Here is an 11520-nt window from a genome sequence, read left to right on the forward strand (position 1 = left end):
CGTAAGCAGTTCATTCCGTAGAGCAGCATTGGCAGAAGAATGGATTTATATAGTCCGAGTTTGACACACACATGGACTTTCGGTGAAACGTTTCTTCGAAGCAGGTAAAGAGTCCTGTTGGCTTTCGTGAGTCTTTCGGAGATGTGTAGAGACCAGGTCTTGTCTTTAGTTACGAAAATACCAAGATCGTTGATGGAGTCAGCGCTGTGCAGTTGACTTATGCCTAACATCAGATCTCCGGAGTGGCGGTGGATTTTCGGTGCAGCGCTTTTTTCAATTGCCAGAACCATTTTGTTGGTCTTCACCCAGTAGTGAATGCTGTTCAGGTCTTCCTGAATTTGTCAGTCGGCTTTTCCTGTGAAAAAGAGCTTTAGGTCGTCTGCAAAGATGAACGTTTCGCTGATTTTCATCAAGTCAGGTAGATCGTTGATGAAGATGCAAAATAATAGAGGCCGGAGCAGAGAGCCTTGTGGGACACCGCTTGTAACTTCGAGAGTTGCAGGAAAACAATTATTCATTCGAATAAACTGTTCCATTCCAAGAAGGTAATCAAGGAGGATTTCAAAGAAGCAACCACCGACCCCAAATGAAGCACACTTTTCTTGTAGTAGACGGTGCGGTACGAGCGCGGTCAAACGCTTCTGAGAAGTCGGAGTAAAAAGCGACTACATTGTCATCATTGTTGCACTCCAGTTACTGATAAAATCTTTGAAGAAATTTTATCATGTTGCTTGATATCGACCTTTTGCGCACAAATCTGTGCTGATGATCACTCATGAATTGCACAAAATGATTGTGGAGAGGCTCATACATGCATTCCTCAAAAAATCTGCTGTCTATGTTAAGGAGGGATATTCTGCGATAGTTGCTCATCAGTTTCCTGTTAATTTTTTTGTAGATGGGACTAACTGCGGCCCTTTTCCACTTCTTGGGCAATCTTTTTAGTCGCTTGATGTTTTTGAAAACTTTGTGGAGTGGTGAACTCGTCTGCTCGGAAGTTCGCAGGTACAAAATTGGTGGGATGCAATTGGGGCCTCGGGTCTTCGTTTTATCTATTTCTATTAGGGTGGACTTGATATTGGCTTTGGAGATGCTGAAATTTGTCAGCGTTGGATTCTCTACTTTAATATCTTCAATTCGGAAGGGTTCTTTGGTGAAGAACACTGAGTTGAAGAAAAGAATAAAAAGAAAGGCCTTGTTTTGTGTTGTATTTGCTGTTCTGCCGTCGTACTCCATTTCCGATGGAAAGTTTGAGTACTTTGTCAGACTTTTGAGATGCTTAAAGATCAGCCCGGTTGTTCGTGATCCTGGCAAATGATTCTGACATTCTATACAATCTTGTTCGATCAGTTCAGATAACAAGTTTTGGAGTTAAGCTACGAACGATTTTCGATAACTTGTAGGTCTCAAAACAAGCAGCTTTTTTGGGTCTCTAATTTTCGTAAAAAATATGACGTGCTTGGTTTGATCCAGGGAGGCAGACATTGACGGTGCCTAATTCTCGATGGGACATTCATGCGTATGAGGTTGGCCTGCTATTCTTCGAGTTCTTCGTAGAATTTGTCAATGTTAGTGAAACATGTTGACAGGAAGGGAGTTTGCTCCATCTAAATGGCTATTTTGTCAAAATCTGCTGAACCAAAATTCCAATACAATTCTCTGGTACCATTTTGAACTATATGTGGTAATTCGATTGTGCTACTGATGCCGATGTGGTCAGAACAATTGAAAACTTTCGTAAAAACTTCTGCATTTGTTGAAAACACGTTGCATTTTTGCTGGAATACGACATAAAGAACGTTCCTGCTACAGATTGGGAAGTTAATCAAATGACGGAAGAGTCTGTTTTCAAAGAGTTCAAGTATTGAATTTTCTTCAGAGTCAGTATTGGTTCAGTTCGTCTAATTCGTATTTGGGAGGTTCAAGTTTCCACAAACGAAGTCTATGCAGTCTTTTGGGATGCAATATAAAATTTGCTCAAAGCCTTCGGTTGAGTATCGATAGGGGCTGGTATTCGGGGGGCTGGAGAAGAAACACAAAAACATTTCGTTCTTGTTTACTTGAATTTTGCAGATAGCACAACTGTCGACGTCACCCGGTACCAATCGACGATATGTGAGGACATTTTGGATAGCAATGAGGGTGCCGCCATGTGAATTCTTGTCTTCAGTGGAATTTCTATCTGAGCGAAAGATTAGTTAATCATTCAACAGTAATTCGAATGCAAAATTTCGAGATACAAATCACGGCAGGCTGGCATAAGCTGATGATGGCATTTGATAGAAGGAAGCGTCATTCGTAATTCACCAGGCTTCGTGTGTTGATTTGCAAAACAATTATGTGGTGTAGTCATAAGCTTGCTTCAGGACCTACGGAATCGTTCGACTCAAGATCCACCTTGACGTTATTGTTAAATAAATCAAAGTTTCTAATCTTGTTTCTCTCGAGGCACACAGTCGTTCAATAGTTCTCCCTGCGTTTGAGGCAGAGACCTTCTTTAGGCGCTTTTCAGTTCATGTGTACGTGAGATAGACATTTTCGTCCACGAGTTTGATCCGATTTTCAAAGCTTTTTGCTCGGACCATTCTGGTGTCGAGTTCTTTTGATACGGTAACCAGAAGTGTTCTAGGCTTCTCACGTTCCTTGCTAAATTTCCCGAGTCTCTTCATTTCTACTACCTGAGGCTGGACGCCAATAGCCTTCAGAACATCGTTAACTTTATCAGTTGTGGGGACAAGGCTCTAAGGTTCTCACCACGTGATTTTCCGACAACTTTGGGGATGCCTGGGAGTCGGAAACCCTTCTTGATGTTGTGATCGTTATATTTGTCGTCCTTTTTCGAATTGCTTGTCTGATTCTTTTTGGGAATGCTCCGACCAATTACTTTTGCATAGGTGTCTTCAACGTTCGCGGAGGTCGTTTTCATCGCTTCTTCAACTTTAGTTTCAAATAACTTGGTCAAACTCGTCTTTAGCTGTTCCATAACGAAAAGAAAAATGAAACAATTCTCTCAAAAAAAATTGAAAGAGAAGCTTCAAAATTAAGTTGCATTTTCCTTCAGCTCGTAGAAATGACTTTAGAAATAGAAAATTTGTATTAAGCACTGATTCTAATAGTTCCAACAACTTTTTTTAACTCAATTGGCGATAATTTAAAATAAAATTAGAAAAATTGAGAACTACATGGTAATTAACTGTGTCTTTTCAAAAAATCGACTTCTCTTTGAGTAAATATTTAAGTAAAATTTACAATGAAATTTTACCAAGGGATTACGCCTGACTTCCTCAACGTTGCCAAAGTTTTTGTATTAATGAAAGATTGGTAGACGCAATTATCTTCTCTCTAATCTAAAACTGTAGAAGTTCTCCAAAAACTTCAATTCAAACTCTTCATATTTTATTTTAAACACTTTGCTTTCTTTAATGGTAATTAGCTTGCATTTCAAAAGCACAGAAGTGCTGTCGACGCAATAACTACTCTGTTTGAGCCCATTAGAACAGCTACTCTCTTGAAGACACAAAAACTGTCTGCACGTTCTTAGACTTACGAAAACAAAGTTCAATACTTTTGACCAACGCATTTTAATAGGAAAATATGTGAATCATGAAGCTCCGTTGTAAAATTTGATTGAGTCATATCTAAATGGCCAAAAACAATTCGCTAAAGTGCAAAAAGTGTCATCAAAGCTATCAGAAATAAAATACGGTCACCCAAAGGATCAATTCTACGACCTTTATGTTCCCTGTATGCGTAACTGATATAAAATTAAGCACATCGGGAACAGAAATATTTCTGTTGCCAGCAGATGATGCGCCAGTACTGACAACATCTAAAAATTTTGGCATTACCTAAGAGCACCAAAATCTATATGTGAAGCAGAAAAGAGTAATGAGAACAGTCACTTAACAATAGCAACCAAAAAACAATTTAATTTAACACGAAACGAATTACAATCAACTATACCAAATTGGCGAAGAGAGTTAAAAAATCATCAATGATATATTTAGGAATGATGATGGAAAGCTGTTCAATTATTTTTGAACATAACAAAGGGTTCGAGCCAAATCTACTACAATTCTTGGGTATCCTACAAGCTGCTGAATCCTGGACATATGATAATATTTTTTCTATTCACACGCCAAATCTGTGATTCAGTATAGCATCGTATATTAGGATATGGAACTGCAACCAAGAGAAACATGGATAAAACTGATACGAAACTCAATCTACCTTTAAGAGTAAGTTTCTTTAAAGCATTTTTATTCTGTTGTTCATATCCGTGAATAAAATAATAATCACTCTGCAAAAAATTAACTTTTCAGGAGGTTTTCAAACTTATTATCCAACGCATAAGGCGCAAAAACTTTATAATTGAGTCAAATTTTTTCATAACCAAAACAAAACTTCTCACTTTTTGTTCGCTCAATAAACGTCTAAAAAGTTTGCCACCTATTAACTTTCCGAACAAAAAGATCATAAACAAGACAAGAAAATTTGTTAATGTCTTTGTCAAAATTGACAATTCTTTTATTTACAAAGTAATACAAGCTTCAATCAGAAAATCAAATATGTCTGCTCCTGAGAAATTCGGAGAACATTTTTCTGTCAAACAAGTTTATTAGTCAAAAATTGCATTAGGAGTCTTAGTAAGATTTCGAATTCCAATTAAGGAGGCAGTTGAAAACGGACCAGTATGTCTAATAAAATCCATAACGCTGCTATTTGTAACACCAAGAAACAATTTATAATTATTATTACTTTATAATTATTACTTTTTGAATTGTAAGTTTATCGCAATCAACGTGTTCTCCATTGTTAAATAATCTTGGTTTATCTTCATCTAAAATTCAAATGTTTGCTGGTTATTTCTTATTGCCAATCAAATGTTTTTTTCCGATATTTGATGTTTCCTCTCTCTCTCTCTCTCTTAGCCACTTAACTCTCGTTTTTTAAATTTTTCCAGTTATTGAACTTTAAATGGGCACAAGTCCCCTCCTGTTGGATGATAATGCTTTAAAAATTCTCCCTTCTCTTTGGATGAGCCCAATAATAATTCTGGGCGTGCTTCTAACTCGTCAAAAGCTTGATTCAGCTCAACACAAGCGTCTAGGAGTAGTTTTCTTCACATTGTGTCCCACGTAATTGGGTCGCTAATTATCAGCCAAGTTCAACTAGTTGCTGCGTTCAACTACAAAGCTCGCGACAGCAGCATATCAGCTGATCCTCTTATAAAGACAACAGAAAGTGACTGAACTACACTATTGAAGGCAATGTAATGTCCCATTGGCTGATAATTTCTACTGTCATCCAACAACGACATGTGCAGTAACGCCTTCTTCAGAGTCCTCGACAGACTACCCAAAACTTCGATTGCCAGAGAGACGAACTAAAGTCCTTGTTCAGTATAGCTATTATCATACTGAGCATATTTCCGATCCTCAGCAGCTTCAATTGCATAGCCAGATTTCACTCCCGCATGGAAAATAATGTTCGGTTGCAAAGAAGAAGTCACGGTTACGTCTAGAGCAGCAGATTGGCTAGAATTCAAGTAGGCAGATAGATGTCTCCTGGGCGCGAGTTACTTTCCGCATTGAGATTGCGTTTTTCAATTGCTGGGGCCGAATTAGCTACTGAACAGTCGGAAGCTATATAGTCGCGAATTCTATTGTAACCTGAAATCGCATGTGCACCTCCAAGGAACTGCATGGTCGCTAAATGTGTCCAATGTACCTGACGTTTAATATGGTCATTTTCTTTCTTCATCATAAACCGCAATCCCGAGCTTGTACTTGACACTGACTGGAAATATCTTAGCCGAAAGGTGTTGACCTAGAGCGGGAATTGGAGGCAGAGCAAGCCACGTGCCAGAATGAGGCGGGCATAGTGATTGGAGTCTTGCTTTTTCCCTGGTTGACGTTTAATTTCCTATTAATGCAGAAAGTTTACCTTTATCAAGTGCTTCCTTGAACTTCTTTTGCTAATGGAAAAGTAGATTGAACGGTTCCAGACTCTGGTGTAAATCATTATAAGTGTCACTTTTTGCGGAACGCTATAATTGAGCCCAGAAAAGCTCCTTTCTATTACTCTTGTGACTGTATGACGCCTAGTAGCGACAAACTGAAAGGCAGGGAAGATTGTTTCTATGCGTCATCACCAAAAATTGAGCCAACAATTTGATCCAACACTTCTCTTTGACTGTCATCGAAATTTTTCCAGACTTCGAGCATCTCGTTAGACGGAGTGCGAGTTCTTAAAGAGTATACTAGTTTCGGTGTTCTCAACCAGTAACGAGGGACAACTAATGCACATTTAGGATCGCTGAGGTGATGTAAATTGTCCAGCATAGATAACACTATTTGAACTTTCTTCTTCAAAGAAGAAGTGAATAACTCTTTTGAACAAACCGCAGCACCCAGAACTTCAAAACCGTTTCCCAAGTTACTGTTTGATGCCTGATCAAAGGAAGGTAAATCATTAATTGACCACAGTTGACATTTGTCTTTTCTCAAGATTAAACCTCTCTCAAGATTTTCGTTGAATAGGATTTCAAGCGTTTGCGTTTGGTTGATCTGATCTTCAGACCCAGCAATAAACCCATCATCTAAATACCAATTGTGCTATAACAAACTCGGATTGAAAGTCCTAACCTTCTGTATGATTGGCCATAAAGTGAAGGAGAACATTAAAGGTCCCAGTGGATCACCCTGCTGAATACCCGATTTACTTTGGTTGATTGCATTGTTACAAAAGAGTGGTGTGTGCTTGGAGTAGCAAAAACTGGCGAAGGCGGCAGTTCCGGGAAAAAAAATTAACAAGTCGCTTTTAATAAGTGTGAACGTTTGACTGAGTTAAAAGCGTTTTGAAAATCAATTAGAAGCACGCTTTCGTACGAATGGGCACTAACTATGTTATCGTATGTAATTTTTGACAAACGAACGATTGCTTCAGCGCCTCCCATAACGCCGACTCCCAGTTAAAAACTATCAAACAGCTCAATTGCTTCTGATTTAGCTTCAATTGCCAGGCTTTTTGCTATTAGACGTCGAAACACTGCCAACTGCTATCAGACGCACCACATCTTTTTTTGTTGGATAAAGCCATTAGTGAAGGTCAGCATAGTGCTTTGGGGGAAAAAAGCAGGAAAGAATCCCCTGCTACCAGAGTTTACAAACTCCGTTATCGCTTTCCAGACAAACTCAGACCGATCAGGTGCAGCGCAGTCTATTGGGTGCTGAAGATGTTTTGGAACCAGCTGCAGTGAGCTTGCAGAATGTCTTCAATTGTCCATAAGATACGTTTTCATTGAATTGGAGCGCATTAGATGCAATGTCGTCAGGTATAATGACGCCGGGTAACGATTGTTTTGGGTGTAACTTTTCCAGTGCTTCGAATGTATTTTTGTTATCGGGTGCAAGACTTTAAGAAGCTAAAACGTTAGCAGCTCGGCCAAATTGACATTGTAAGCGTAACGTTTTTGCTCTGACCGTTATTTATTCATCGTTTGTCTTTTTGATCGTTTCATTGGGACAACTTCTGGCCAAAGCTGTCCATATTCGGCGTTCCAATGATCAAAAGGTTCTGCGAGACGCTGGTCTTGATTGCGCTTTCGTTTTTTGCCTCCTTGGTTTCACGCACGTAGAACGCATTTTGAAACCTTGATAAACTTCTGCACAGCAGTTGAGACCATCTTGCTCTGAATTTGTTTGGAACAGAGCGACAGGTTGGCACGTAAGAACTCAATATTGTCAACAGCTAGGGCAATTTGTTATTTTGTGACTTTATTGAGAGATCAAGACTTTCAAAATATGAGTTATTCAGCTAGCTGCAATCACAGGAGACCAATAGATTGTCTATTTTATTTCAGAGGTCTGCGTTAATTTTCCGATGGCTGCTCAACTACTCTTTGTATTTTGAATACGCTCAAAATGATTTGGAATTCAAACTAGCGCCGTGCTCTAACGCCCAACCAAGAGATCTTATTTTGGTGTACTGATCGCAGTTTTCTATTAATTGAACTCTTTAGCGCTTATCTGCGGTATCTGGCAGAAAAAGAACTGTGCCTGGAGCTGCGTGAAAAAACACGTTAACACTAACACTTTGCAACTTCGGAGTCATACCAGTATGCATGTTTTTGCTGGACTCAGGATTTTGTGGTTTCGTTTTGCGTTTTTCAATAGCTGGGGCCGAATTAGCTACTGAACGGTCGGAAGCTATATAGTCGCAAATTCTGTTGTAACCTGAAATCGAATGTGCACCTCCAAGGAACTGCATGGTCGCAAAATGTGTTCAATGTACCTGACGTGCAATATGGTCATTTTCTTTCTTTATCATAAACCGCAATCCCGAGCTTGTACTTGACACTCACTTGAAATACCTTAGCCGAAAGGTGTTGACCTAGAGCGGGAATTGGAGGCACAGCAAGCCACGTGCCAGAATGAGGCGGGCATAGTGATTGGAGTCTTGCTTTTTCCCTGGTTGACGTTTAATTTCTTATTAAGGCAGAAAGTTTACCTTTATCAAGTGCTTCCTTGAATTTCTTTTGCTAATGTAAAAGTAGATTGAACGGTTCCAGACACTGTTGTAAATCATTAAAAGTGTCACTTTTTGCCGAACGCTATAATTGAGCCCACAAAAGCTCCTTTCTATTGCTCTTGTGACTGTATGACGCCTAGTAGCGACAAACTGATAGGTAGGGAAGATTGTTTCTATGCGTCATCACCAACAATTGAGCCAGCAATTTGATCCAACACTTCCCTTTGACCATCATTGAAACTTTTCCAGACTTCGAGTATCTCGTTAGACGGAGTGCGAGTTCTTAAAGAGTATACTAGTGTCCTTGTTCTCAAGCAGTAACGAGGGACAACTAATGCACATTTAGGATCGCTGAGTTGATGTAAATTGTCCAGCATAGATAACACTATTTGAACTTTCCTCTTCAAAGAAGAAGTGAATAACTCTTTTGAACAGACCGCAGCCCCCAGAACTTCAAAACCGTTTCCCAAGTTCCTGTTTGATGCCTGATCAACGGAAGGTAAATCATTATTGACCACAATTGACATTTGTCTTTTCTCATGATTAAACCTCTCTCAAGATCTTCGTTGAATAGGATTTCAAGCGTTCGCGTTTGGTTGACCTGATCTTCAGACCCAGCAATAAACCCATCATCTGAGTACCAATTGTGCTATAACAAACTCGGATTGAAAGTCCTAACCTTCTGTATGATTGGCCATAAAGTGAAGGAGAACATTAAAGGTCCCAGTGGATTACCCTGCTGAATACCCGATTTACTTTGGTTGATTGCATTGTTACAAAAGAGTGGTGTGTGCTTGGAGTAGCAAAAACTGGCGAAGGCGGCAGCTCCGGGAAAAAATTAACAAGTCGCTTTTAATAAGTGTGAACGTTTGACTGAGTTAAAAGCGTTTTGAAAATCAATTTGAAGCACGCTTTCGTACGAATGGGCACTAACTATGTTATCGTATGTAATTTTTGACAAACGAACGATTGCTTCAGCGCCTCCCATAACGCCGACTCCCAATTAAAAACTATCAAACAGCTCAATTGCTTCTGATTTAGCTTCACTTGCCAGGCTTTTTGCTATTAGACGTCGAAACACTGCCAACTGCTATCAGACGCACCACATCTTTTATTTTTGGATAAAGCCATTAGTGAAGGTCAGCATAGTGCTTTGGAAAAAAAGCAGGAAAGAATCCCCTGCTACCAGAGTTTACAAACTCCGTTATCACTTTCCAGACAAACTCAGACCGATCAGGTGCAGCGCAGTCTATTGGGTGCTGAAGATGTTTTGGAACCAGCTGCAGTGAGCTTGCAGAATGTCTTCAATTGTCCATAAGATACGTTTTCATTAAATTGGAGCGCATTAGATGCAATGTCGTCAGGTATAATGACGCCGGGTAACGATTGTTTTGGGTGTAACTTTTCCAGTGCTTCGAATGTATTTTTGTTATCGGGTGCAAGACTTTAAGAAGCTAAAACGTTAGCAGCTCGGCCAAATTGACATTGTAAGCGTAACGTTTTTGCTCTGACCGTTATTTATTCATCGTATGTCTTTTTGATCGTTTCATTGGGACAACTTCTGGCCAAAGCTGTCCATATTCGGCGTTCCAATGATCAAAAGGTTCTGCGAGACGCTGGTCTTGATTGCGCTTTCGTTTTTTGCCTCCTTGGTTTCACGCACGTAGAACGCATTTTGAAACCTTGATAAACTTCTGCACAGCAGTTGAGACCATCTTGCTCTGAATTTGTTTGGAACAGAGCGACAGGTTGGCACGTAAGAACTCAATATTGTCAACAGCTAGGGCAATTTGTTATTTTGTGACTTTATTGAGAGATCAAGACTTTCAAAATATGAGTTATTCAGCTAGCTGCAATCACAGGAGACCAATAGATTGTCTATTTTATTTCAGAGGTCTGCGTTAATTTTCCGATGGCTGCTCAACTACTCTTTGTATTTTGAATACGCTCAAAATGATTTGGAATTCAAACTAGCGCCGTGCTCTAACGCCCAACCAAGAGATCTTATTTTGGTGTACTGATCGCAGTTTTCTATTAATTGAACTCTTTAGCGCTTATCTGCGGTATCTGGCAGAAAAAGAACTGTGCCTGGAGCTGCGTGAAAAAACACGTTAACACTAACACTTTGGAACTTCGGAGTTAAACCAGTATGCATGTCTTTGCTGGACTCAGATTTTGTGGTTTCGAATTGTCATCAGGGTCACAAAGTATAGTTCATGCTAGCTGAGCCACTTAGATTGGCCAAAAATGTTCATCATTGGGAGCATTGACATCATAGACCAAGAGAACATATCCATCTGTAGTGTTGTGTTGTTAGTAGTGCTGCTCACTGCAGCAGAAGATACTACTACACTCAGTGCCACCTGAAAGACTACTGGAGCACTTACTACACTACAACATACACAACCCTTGACAACATACACAGTCCCGAAGACACCACACTTCTTCACTGATGAAAACAAGTCTATTCTGTTTGTGATGATTTTGTTGGTTTTCTGATTTTATAACTTCATAGGTTTTATGAATGATAAAACACATTAAAATTATTTTTATTATTATTATTATTATCATTATTTTTTTATTGTTAATATTATTATTATTATTATTATTATTAATATTATTATTATTATTAATATTATTATTATTATTATTATTATTATTATTATTATTCTTATTATTATTATTATTATTATTATTATTATTATTATTATTATTATTATTATTATTATTATTATTATTATTATTATTATTATTATTATTATTATTATTATTATTATTATTATTATTATTATTATTATTATTATTATTATTATTATTATTATTATTATTATTATTATTATTATTATTATTATTATTATTATTATTATTATTATTATTATTATTATTATTATTATTATTATTATTATTATTATTTGTTACCGAGTAAATTGAATTGAATAAATTATATCACTAGATAGAGAATTTTTGTGCGTATTATATCAAAACTTT

The sequence above is a fragment of the Convolutriloba macropyga genome, chromosome 8, assembly GCF_964194025.1.
Source record: "Convolutriloba macropyga chromosome 8, txConMacr16.3, whole genome shotgun sequence".
Classification (NCBI taxonomy): domain Eukaryota; kingdom Metazoa; phylum Xenacoelomorpha; order Acoela; family Convolutidae; genus Convolutriloba; species Convolutriloba macropyga.